This window comes from Paramacrobiotus metropolitanus, unplaced genomic scaffold, assembly GCF_019649055.1.
Source record: "Paramacrobiotus metropolitanus isolate TYO unplaced genomic scaffold, Prichtersi_v1.0 Parri_scaffold0000053, whole genome shotgun sequence".
NCBI classification, from domain to species: Eukaryota; Metazoa; Tardigrada; class Eutardigrada; order Parachela; family Macrobiotidae; genus Paramacrobiotus; species Paramacrobiotus metropolitanus.
In genome coordinates, this window is record NW_026570273.1 from 131,214 (window position 1) to 143,710 (window position 12,497).

The window sequence follows — 12,497 nt, forward strand, 5'->3', positions numbered from 1 at the left end:
GTTTGTCCATAACAAAAGATCGATCGCATTTGCAGCATCAGCACAAACGGATGTGATAATCACAATCTCCTCGGCAAATGTCGCTACCACATTCCACACGAACTTATTGACAATCACTACCAAGGGCATCTCCGACTCTGGTAACACGCCTTCCTTTAAAGCACGGATCCATCGTACACAATCGGGTAAATTGGTGTGAGAAGCATTCGTTATGACGATGCGCTCTGTGGCTGCCGTCATGCATTTGCACAAACATCGACCGACCATTAGATTTGCTTTCTTTATTGCACTGTTCTTGCCACCAGCAGCAAACGATACCCGAATTTCTTCGAAGTGCCCGTCCTTATTTATCAAAGAATCCCACAAAGAACATACACGACGGTACTGCAAGCGGGGAACGGTGTCCAAAAGCTGGAGGACAAGTTCGAGAATTTTTGACGGCAGCAGCTGAATTTCGGTTGGATCCTGTGCTGTCGCGGGATCTTGAATTGCTTCTTCCATAGCCTCTGTCAGTGGCATCCAATGAGTGCCACAAAACGTCAACCCATCCGAAATGCGACTTTTCAAATTTTCCCTAGCATTTGTCAAACTCCGTACCTACAATGACGATTCAAGAATTACATGGATAGTAAAATGCATGGTTTTCCACAGGTCTTGCGCAAAGAAACGCTTCTCTGTAGGAAATCTGCGTAGAGTCTAGTTCTACTAACATTTATTTATGCTTATTGAAAGTGATCCAGTTGCGTGTCGTTATGTATGTATGTACAGTAGTTAGACTTTGCTGTAAATATTTTCCTGAAGCAATTTAGTTCTTTTCAAATTCATTCTGCCGAGCTAAAAGCTACTCTTTCTGTTTTCTTCATTAGCGGAAAGGCATAACTAAGTGGACAAATTTTGAAACCAGTTTGTACACTACTTGTCGAAGTAAGAAAACTCAGGGTTAGCAAACCTGAAACCGTAGCTCATCAAACTTAGCGCCAGTTAGAATGTGCTGCAGGTGTATGAGGATTTCCGTATACCAGACTCTGTGGTGCAAACTTCGCGCGGCTACAGTATAGCGATACCATAGTGGCGGATAAATAATAACTATTAATTTCAAATTTATTAGGAATTATTTTTAGTGCTGGCTCAACTTAGCGGAAGCACCCCCTGTACAGCGATTTATCGTCTTATTAGTGACTGCCATGGCTGTAAACAAGGGGGGGGGGGGTGGTTCAGTGTAGCTGTTAAGCTATAATAAACCATTCCCTACTTAAATTGTGCGAGTTAGTTGCGTGCAACCGACTGCGGACGCCCCGAAAGATGGCGGCACAAAACTGGCAAGTTTAAAGTCAAAATTTCGCAAGCAATATTTGCGTGAGTGGCAAGTCTAGCGACGCATGTACAAGCTTGTCCGGTAATTTCCTACGTAAAGGTACAGATAACGTGAAGTTTGCGCTTATAGCGATGGCCGCTTCGCTACGTTCATTGAATTTCGTAAATGCGCACAGCAGTTAGGTTGTCGCTTACTGCACCGACCATTTCCTAGCCACCTTTCGCCAGGCAATTACTATTATTCTCATTAAATTATCTGGTGTGCACCAAGCCCAGCCAGCGAAATGAAGGTTACGTGCTTAGGCAGCGTGGGGTGGCGCGCCGTAGTATGGAGTTTGGCGTAACACGCAAATTTGTGTATTTCGCTGTATGGATTCGTCAGAAATTACCGGACAAGCTTGTACAACGTAGAAGAAGGTTAATGACGTATTACAAACTTTATCCTGTAGTGCTCCAGTTATCCGCCCAGTCAGCCCAGAGATTTGGGCATAGCCGCGAATAGCGACTATGCAGTCGAGCGATATTCAGCTAACACACCATACTGGTGCATTGCAGCGTAAGTGTGTATATGGTGCAGTGCAGAGTAAGTGTACTGTGTTGTCTGTGTATATATAATGCGCTATTGTCTTCCCCAGTATTAGTAAAACGTGTCAAGCTTACCAAGAAATCAGTAGTAATGGCCTCAAGAGACTGTTCCGGGTCTACCGGTATGTGCATGTAGAACAGCGTATCGTTGAACACACGGACAGGAGCTATATCACTGCGGCGAAGTTCATCCTGCCAGCAGTTCCACAATGGAGCCATAGCTGGATTATTGTGTACAGGCACGCGTTGTCCCAACACTGAGCAGCGGCCAGAAGAGAAATGCTCGGGTAGAGCGCGGCGCCTCTCCAATTCGTACGACGAAGGTATCTCACGTAGCAGATGCGCCGGAATAACCACCTGAAAGATGGTCGGACCATCCTGCACCTCGACGGCAACATAACGGTTGCAGAACAAGCCGGGAAGCAGCAAGTTTACGGAGTACCATCTCCACGGCTTATCGGCGGACGAGCGCCCCACCACTTGGAAGCCAGGTGTATCCAGTTTCCATTCCGCAGCCTCAAAGTCCTTTGATGATAATTCTGCTGATTTCAGGCAGTGGAAGACCTTCCGGTCCGTTCCATACTCCACAAACTCGCAGTGCTGTTCACGGCCTCCGAAGTCGATAACCAGACCGTTGTTCTTAAAATCAATGACGTTTCCATGCAGCAGAATACCGTCGGATGACTGTACGTCCACACAGGTCCCTCCGTCCACTCCAGGCGTTTTAAAGATAAGGCTCATTTTCAACCGTTCTACAAATTCAAATTCCTACTCTTGGTAAAATAAATCCAGTGACTCAATAACAAGAAAAATTTCAAAGTCAGTATAAGCACTAATTATTTCCAGAGTTAACCAAATGTCACTGATACGCAGCAACGAGATTCACTTCTTTCTCTAATCATATAAAATGAAAATGTGGTCTGCAGAACATTTTATGAGGAACGAATAAGCTATCGGCCGCAGATCTCAGGCCGGCCTATACTTATATGCGTTGCTCAGTGGAGCGATTTCAGCTAGGCAAAGCGAAAGTGAAATCATTATCTTTGTGGTTTCGAGAAATAACGAGGCCGGTTACTGGGTACATACAATGGAGAAAAGGACAAAGGTGGCCAGGAAAATACGCGTATGTTAGCAATTTTCCTTGAATGATGCAACACTGTGACCGGCACGAGAGATGGAGAATTATTTTACAAGCCCGGCACCTCAGTGATGGTTTGGACTGAAATTCCTGTAATAGCCGCAGTAACAATCGTCTGTGTATCAATTCGTTCAATTGGAAGAAAGTAGGTCAGCGTTTTTTATTTGCTACATAAGAACTCTCGGTCTGATTACCCTGTTGTTCGCTGTGCTCCGCCTGGCGCCTGAGGCTAGTCGCAGTTATTACTGGAATCAACTCTCCGCAGGATACCAGCAGGCAACGCCTGGTTACACAACCACACTACATTACAATTTGATCGCTCATAGGAAGCTCGAAAATGTAATTAATGAAGTTTTTTAAATTACGCGAAGATGAGAAATTTTTGGAAGCGAAAAATTCAGTGCGAATGTGGCCAGTTGAAAATACGTGTTACGTATGTATCTGTATGTCGGTTTACAACGGGTTAAGCGCCTGACTCGACTTTCCAACTTGTTGCTGATTCACAACTTGCTGACCGGCAGTTTGTTTTTCTACAATTTTGCTGTCCGAATTACAAGTGCGCCTGATGATTATAATAATAATCCGATTATCTAATGTGACTGAAATCAACGGCAGCCGAAGTTAACGGCGACTGAAAAAAGATTAACCGAAATGACCAAAGCCGAATTGCAAAGCTGCCGATGTTATTGGTAGCCGCGATACGGCTAAAAACACAAACGGTAAACCCACTTCCAGCAACCGGAAAAAGTATTATTTTGTGTATCTGCATGTCGCATGCGTAAATTACATCTATTCAAAACACATCCGTACAATAGCGCCGCAAAAGCGACAATAGTTTTTTAATATTTTTATTTCTGCCAGCACATATTAACTATCTATTAATATAATCTACAAAAGCAGTACATCTGAAAAGAAACCTTTACGGCCGCCTTCGAGTCTCTTGTTAATATCTTAACAGTTAACACTCACGCTCGATTATGTGCCTGAGAAGCACATTTAATCATTGAGAAATTCGTAGGACGTTACATTGGCAGCTGACACTGGCAACCTAAATTCATAAAACAATTTGTTTGCTTTTCACTTCTTCAAACAGTTAGTAAAAATAAATGAACTTGTTTGTTTGTTTGTTTGTTTTTTTGATCAGCTTAACGTCTACAACAATCAGGAATAGTTCCTGCACGTTGTTGTAGACAACCATTCAAGATCAGCTGTCACAAAAAGGACAGCTCTATGCAACAATTCTTTGAGGTATCACTCACAATCACAAACGTCATGGCAGTGTGCATTCAGCAGGTAAACATAAAAAGCAAAAACATTCACAGATAGACAACAAGTCAAATCATACACCTATTCTCGCACGAGTGGGTGTATTGAAAACTTTAAAAATTGAAAACTGAAAACTTTGAAACTACGAATTCCAACCGCTTCCGGTTGGTGAATAAAGGGCAGCCTTTATCTACAAGACTACAAAGGACATTCCAAAAGTAACTTTTCCTAATTTGTATCTCCCGTCAGAAGCGCATTCAGCCACTAATTTCCATATCGTTACATTTGTTCATATGAATCGAAACAGCAAATGGATTACGTAGATTACAATCACACTGAGAAAAACTGCTGGAAAGGAGAACTAACGTTGTCGGCATTTTTTCTCGCGGTTTACTGGAACAGTTTTTATTATTTTTTTTCCTTGTTCGCGCTTACTTTTCGTGAAGCACAAAACTCATTTGAGTTCAAAATTTTCTTATCATCCATGCTGAATTATTAAACAGAAGATCTAGTTCAAACGTCTGTTTTCGGGAAATAATTGACGGTCTATCTCCCAATAGGCAAAGCTTCTCAACAGCCGAACGGCAGCAGGCGTGAAAATTGAAAAATTTTGTTTTTGTCGGTGTAACCGAAAGTTTATGGGTACCTACGATTATCTAAGGAACTTAGAAATTTCACTATTTATTGGTGCGAAGTGTCTTCGAGTTCATGGCAGCGGGAAAGCTGAAACGTAAAGCAATATGGTGTGTTCTAGTAGAAAATACCTGTAGCTAATTTCAATGGAAACGAACCTGTTGTACCCGCGTGTAACCGGCAGAAAGGTTTACGGGTTAATGGTTTACGATCAAAGACGCCGCCTAAAACTTTCTGCTGAAATCCCGCAAAAAGGTTTACATTCTATAAACATTTCCGCCGAACTGCTTTAACCTTTCTGCTGGCATTTAATGCGGCTACAAATTTTGGATAGCGTCACACAATGCATTGTGAATTCAAGCAAATTGATGGGTGCGTTGAATTAGACAATGTGAAATGTATCATGGAGGTTTCTGTAAGGCTTTTGCACAAATTCCTTCGCTAGCTCAATTTTTTGTACTCTATTTCCACACAGTCTCCCAAAACTTGGGATTTCCGTCCTACCACATACTTTTTGCATTGCTAAAGTGACTTTACACATGTGAAAACAAATCGCTTGTATACAGGAACGTCAAATGGTCAAAATCCATTGTTCGCGCAATTTTCGATATTGATGAAGTCATAAGTAAAAAAGCATTCAAAAGGTTTAAGTAATCAGAAACAGGTTTACGAAACGCCTTATTATGGATTAACCGTCCAGCTGTGGATTGATTGTTTTAATTATGGAAAGTTGACCAACGCGCATAAACATTAAGGTTGATTTTAAACCGGAACTAAAGCTCTACCATTTGTTTAACTTGAAAATGTAAGAAACTGGAAGAATGCTGAACTATTTCTTTATTTATGTGCATTTTTGGGCAAAACTGGAAGGTCAGTTCATAGTTCAAGATTGCCACGCCCGCTAGGGTATAAACTTTGAATTTGGAAATTTTACTTCACTCTTATCTTCCAGTCTGTTGATTTCCCAGCAGTTTTCCGCACAAACGTTCCCACAAACGCACAAACATACGTACGAGCCAAGTACATATCTGTAGCTATTTGGCTCGTTCGTATGTAAGCAGCCAAATACCTATGTATTACAGCATTTGGCTGTTATAAAACAATGAAAAAGGCGCTTGTTTACACGTTCATGTTCAATCAAAACGTTCTCCGTCAGCTGAAGTACCAAGAAAATATAAGCAGCTTAAAATTAAATCACTGGTCACAGAAGCATTTTACGGAACATGCCGGGTGCCGCTTTAAAGACAAGGCGGCTGAAATACACAGCTGCGCCGGATAAGACAAAGCACAGTCAATTCAGTATTATACTGTTGAGGCAGAAAGCTAGAATCCTACTTCCGGTGTTACGTCAGCACGAGACCAGCCATCCAGCAGCACAATGCTTTATGGTCCGTACTTCGTAGGCTCCATAGATTGCTGTGCGTAACGTTAGTGGGTTTGTTGAAGGTATGAACAAACATGCTAAGTCGCAAAAAAACGAAATAAAAATTCTAGGATTTATGTTTAATGGATGGCGGCAACGGTCTGCGGTCGGGACCGACCGCAGACCGTTGCACCATGGAGGCAACAAACATACGCCGCTTCACTTTGCTCCGCTCATACATTGTTGCCTCTACAAGTATGGTTGCACTGAATACGTATGCTAACCTTATGTAGCTTCGAAAACATTTATCTGGACCTGCACCTGATGTACCTGTTCCTCTGTGGAAACATTCTGATTTTGCATTTGTTATCGAAGTTTGTGAACCAAAAACCAAAAATTTTTTTGCTCTTCGCTGGCAGTTATATTAGGTTCACTTTGGTAAACAATGAAGCGATACGTTTGTCACAGCAGCCCATGGAGCCTACGAGTCCTTTAAAGCAGTACGTTTGCTCCCCTTGCCAGACACTGGCATTATCAAGAGCGCTTTGTCGCTTTAATTGCACATTCAGTACTAAAAATACTTCATGGAGAACAATGATGGTCTGGAAATTGTTTCGATTACAGTATGTAGTACCGTAATGCTACAAGAAATTGGTACATGTACTCTGTATATGCAATGCGTTCAAAGAAATAATATTAAAGCAGCGAAATCTTGGCACGTCACAGTAATTACTGGCCATTGTTCCTAAGGGACCAGTAGGTAACTTCCGGTTCCCATTTTACCGAAGTAATCCTTCGAAAAACACTCAAAAATGTACTGTATTTATTAAAGATTTTTAAATTAAAAGGAAGTTTAGGCGTCTTCGGAAGCAACAAATTTATTGTACACCTGAAAATATGTTGGTTAATGATGCGTTACGCCCAAAATTCCATGCTCGAAAAATATTCATTGTGCATTATGCAGGTAACGTTAATTATGTTAACCACAATTATGTATTATGGCAACAAAACACAGTCCACTGTTAAATCCTGTCACCATTGCCCAGAAATATAGGCAATACAAATTGTTCAAGTGCACTGCGTTACCGTTACGACCCAAGGTAAGTTGTTACAAACTGATTTCCGCCAAAACATTGACTGACGATCGTTAGAGAAACCATGCTGATGGCATCGATTAGTCTGTCCCAGTTGTCATCTGCTCTTGCTCCAGTTTATGCAGCTGTGCTTTGACTTTCCACCATTAAACTACTGAGCGCGTTTAACGTTAGTGCGTTCAGCTTCGACGTGTCCAGATTGGCCACTGAATATACAACCCGGCTGCCAATTCGTGGATCACACTGTTGCAATTCGCTTAAAATCTGCAAAAATAAGTAAGTTAAGTTAAAATAAGTGTCAATAGTAGAGAACGCGCGCGTCATCTGCGGGTTCCTATAGTAGATATACGCCAAGGACTAAGCGGGTCGCAAAAATCTTTCGAAGTAATTCAAAAATCAAAATGCTGCAGTGCACACTGATAGCCACGATCGGCACACAGCATTTATTATGTCGACTACCATTCGTCGGCCGACACAAAATCGATTGCATGACATCAGCCGTCACGAGGGCGGCGATTCAAATAACTAAGAAAAATTAGGAAAACGAAAGATACAAGAGCAACTTCCAATATGAGAAAACATAAGAGCCCCAGAAAACATAAGAAAAAAAGACGGACGAGCAAAAAGCAAGGTCGACTTCAAGACTGGTCGGCATCGTATTTTTTCGACGAAGTGAAGGCAAACGAATTTTCGTCGACGAAATGACTGGTCTCTGGAACCGTATCCCGACGAACTGGCAGACATCTATTTAATTTTCCAAAAACAGTTCAAATCATAATTACCTTATTGATACGCCCTCTGGTGAAAGAAGATTTCGCTACCTTCCGAATCCACACAGCAAGAACACCAGAATCAACTGTCGGAGGCGGTAAACTTGCTTCCACCATGCTCCATAAATCACAAGTCGGCGTATAGTTACAGGACGATGATGAAGCAAGCATACAGTAACGATATAGATACTTGCACCTTGCGGGCTCTGTCATATCCATCCCACCAGAAAAGTTTTTTTCATTCAGACTGTATGGGTATGATGCTGAAAATAAACAGTTTCTCCACAAGATGAGTTTGGCTTGAAGAGCAGCTTCAGTGCAAGCGGAGGCGATATTGAGAGCCTCCTCGCCAAAGGTTGTTACAGAGTCCCACACGAACTTCTTGATCACCACCACCAAATACTTTCGTTTTGGCATGCCTTCCTTTAGAGCGGAAATCCATCGCATGCAGTCTTGTAAACTCTTGAGAGAAGCATTCGATATCATGATGCGTTCCGTCGTCGCCGTCATGAATTTGACCAAACACAGACCGGCCAATAGCGCTGCTTTATTCATTGCGACCTTCGTGCCACGGGCAGCAAACGATAGCCGTATTTCTTTGGAGTGCTCTCCCTGATTTATTAAATTATTCCACACAGGGCACACACGACGGCACTGAATGCGGGGGACAGTGTCCAGAAACTGGAAGACTTGTTCGAGAATGTTTAGGGGCAGCAGCTGAAAATTGGCAGAATCCTGTTCTATCGCGAGCTCTTGGAAGGCATCTTCCATAGTCTCCGCCAGTGGCAGCCAATGTGTGCCAGAAAACGTCAACCCCTTAGAAAGGCGGTTTTCCAAATCATCCCTTGCATTTTTCAAACTCCGTACCTGCAATGAAAGATTAAAATAGTATTTAGACAGGGTAGGTACAGAGCAGATGCGTTGTTTTCAATGTATCTTGCGCAAGCAAGCCATTCTTTGTTTGATATTAGTGTTGACTATTCAGATATTTGTTTTTGCTTAGAAAGTGATTGGGAATGTTCCTTTTGCGAATCATGTCTTAATTTTTAACACTTCTTTATGCATCCAAAGGCTCATTTTACCATTCAGAAAATCGTGGAACAATTAATTCTCAGTTGATTTCTCCGACTTAACGTGCCCTTTAAACTTCGTCTTGACCAGTTGACGGCCATTGACGTCAGGGCTCAACATGGCTTTCCGAATTTTTTCCCCAGTGAGTGGGAACAGCTAATGAATATCAGTTAGCATAATTAGCAATAAGTGACTTAGAAGCAACAGAAAAAACATAAATTAAACTTGTATCTCAAGTTAGTTACAAATGACAGTTGCGCGAAAATGGCTAATTTCGGATTTTCCAGGCTCTCGTAGGTCTTGGTAATTGACTATTTAGTGGATGAACAATTAAACCGGAGATAAATCAACAATGTACAATTAACAACGCTCTCTCTCTCAAATCGACCAACACGGGTTCTGTAAGTTGAACAGCAGAAGACCACAGTCCATCAAAAACTTGTGTTGCGTGCCAGTATCATTGCCCATGAAGGGTCTCGAATTACACGGGCGAATGCAATTTCGGCTGTTTTTCTTTATCACATAATCAGATCAAGTTTTTGTCGGTTCGTACTCAAAACATGCGCCAAGCAACAGTTTCCAGTGACCACCATCACTTTTTTCAACCAGTGCTTTGTTTGGACGAAAAAACGATTTGGCTCCCCTAGGCGTTTTGCGGGTTTGTTCCAGCCGTTAAATTTTAGTTTTTGCTCACAAAACACTTGCTCGGTCATCATTAAACTGACTCTAATTCCAAGCGCAAAACGTCATCCCTGGATTTTTGAATTAAATTCTTTTCCAGCACTGCCCCGACCCATTGATCAATGCCTTCGCTCAGGAAGGCGTTTCTGGCGACATCGCAATCGAAAACCGAATGAGTTTTTGTTCGTTAAATGCCCAAAAGAAAACTACACCATAAACTAAAAAAAGTTCGGGAAAAAGTGCACGACACGGTCCGGCAAAAAATCAGAATGCCATGTCGCCAACTTACCATGGACAGGGTGTAGGTAAATTACACAAATCATACCGTAGTGCATATGAAGGAGACTTAACAGAAGAGTTATTAATACGCGACTATTAATATGCTTTATGCAACTACGATAATACCCATAAAGTTATAAACTATCGACTAAAGTAACCAATCTGATACAAACCATTAACTATGGCCAATGATAGTAGTTTATCTTCCGTTTAGTGCGTTGTGCATGAATGACAGTGGAAATCTATTACGGCAAGCGACAGGCCCATTTCCGGTCTACATAAACATATGGCATGCAATACATAAGCGACATGCTTTATGGCTTTTAGGATCCACTGGTTGCTAACTTGCATCACAGTACACACGTTAACGTTTGTTCCAGTTCAGAAGGACAAAACTACCGCTTAAAAGAAAGAGCAAAAATTCTAATTTTTCTGGTTTTCCATGTGTAATTTGTGTGTTATTGCAGTACTGCTGAAGAAATCAAAAGTTTGAGAAAAGAGAAATTGTGTGCTCTTGGCATACAAGGTTAGTGAGGCCTAGCTGACCGTTGCATTGAATTTTCTAGTAACTTGATTTACTCTGGACTCAGTGTGGAGCGTTATAAAATTTTTGTTTCGCATTTATCGCGCATAACTGAAATTTCGCGAAAAATATTCGCATTAGCCGCGATGTCCAGCGTAAAGGAAAGTCAATAGTGCGTTATACGCTTACCATGTACTTCCCGTATGGTCGTTTAAGTGAAACACTATGATAAGTGAATGGACGATGGTCGTTTAAGTGAAACACCTGAAATATTATTTTGCACAAACCGATTTTCCTTCGGATTTTTTCCTCATCCAGTTAAACAGGACGTACCCTTTACAGAGTACTTTAAATTTTAAAAATAGCTTGAACCGTTCTTTTGCAATTGCGTCGTAAAGAAATCAGTGACGAAAGCGCTTTAGCCACGCCACATGAGCCACCGCACTACGCTCAGATAATTTAAGTAACCACCATACATGGGCGGCTGCGGGATCACCGTGCCAGAAGTTGATTTTGACAAAATCGAATTCAGTTCAAAGACATCAGCTTCGAAGAAATGAAGTAAACAAATTGAAGTAAACTTAAATTTAACTGAACAGAATTAACAGCCGCGCAGGTGGTTCTGACGGTAGTTATCTGACCGTGGTGCAGTGGCTCATTTGGCGTGGCTAAGGCGCTGTCGTCACTGATTTCTTTACGACGCAATAGCAAAAAAACGGTTTAAGCTATTTAAAAAATTTCAAGTACTCTGTAAAGGGTATATCTTGTTTCATTGGACAAAGAAAAAAACTGAAGGAAAATGGGTTTATGGAATTTATTATTTCGGGTGTTTCACTTAAACGACCATACGAGTTGGTATGGTACTTCTCCAGATATCCATCAATTTTAAAATTGTAAACTGTGTAAATTGCGGAACACGACTGTGTAAATTGCGGAAGCCATGTAGAAATAAACGGTCATCACGGCTTGTCTTGTTCAAGCAGCAAGGGTAGGTGGTCGCGCCATGTCGAGCTGAATAACGAGATTAAGCGTGGTTTGGAGACCGCGGGCTATCCGTGTAAAAGCGAGCCTTCCGGACTGTCAGATCTCCACGGCAAGCGACCTGACGGTATGACCCTGATACCGGTGCGTGACGGCAAGGCGGTGGTGTGGGATGCGACATGCTGGGACACCGTGGCCGTGTCTCACGTGAACGCTAGCTCGAGAAAAGCCGGGAGCGTAGCCCAAATGGCGGAAATCAGTAAGCGCGGGAAATACGATTTCGTAGAAGAGTTGGGATATCTCTTCTATCCTCTGGCAGTCGAGACTTTCGGGACATTTGGAGTGTCTTTTGCGGAGTTGATTCGATTCGTCGGCCGGAAGATCCGCGAAGTAACCGGGGAACCTCGATCTACGGCCTTTTTGAGACAACGTTTAAGCCTGGCTATAGTCAGAGGAAATGCAGCGGCCGTTTTGGGCACGCTACGCGCTCGTAATGATACTAACGATTTTGGATGTTTTTTCAATTTTTAAAATTCAATCATTTTAATTAGTTTAAATTTGCGCAGGCTTCTTGTCATTGAGTAGAGGCAGTTGCCAAATAAAAACAAAATTTTAAAATTCGCGTCATGCCTGTTTACAGTGTTCATGCAGTCGTGTGACTGTGATAACTTAGATCGGGATAACAGTCGTGTGATTACAGTCGTAAGACTCTTGTCAGTGTGTGACGATGCGCTATTGATAACCCTCCATATTCGTCATATGCCAAGCTTACCAGGTATTCAGGAGTAGCACCAGCGAC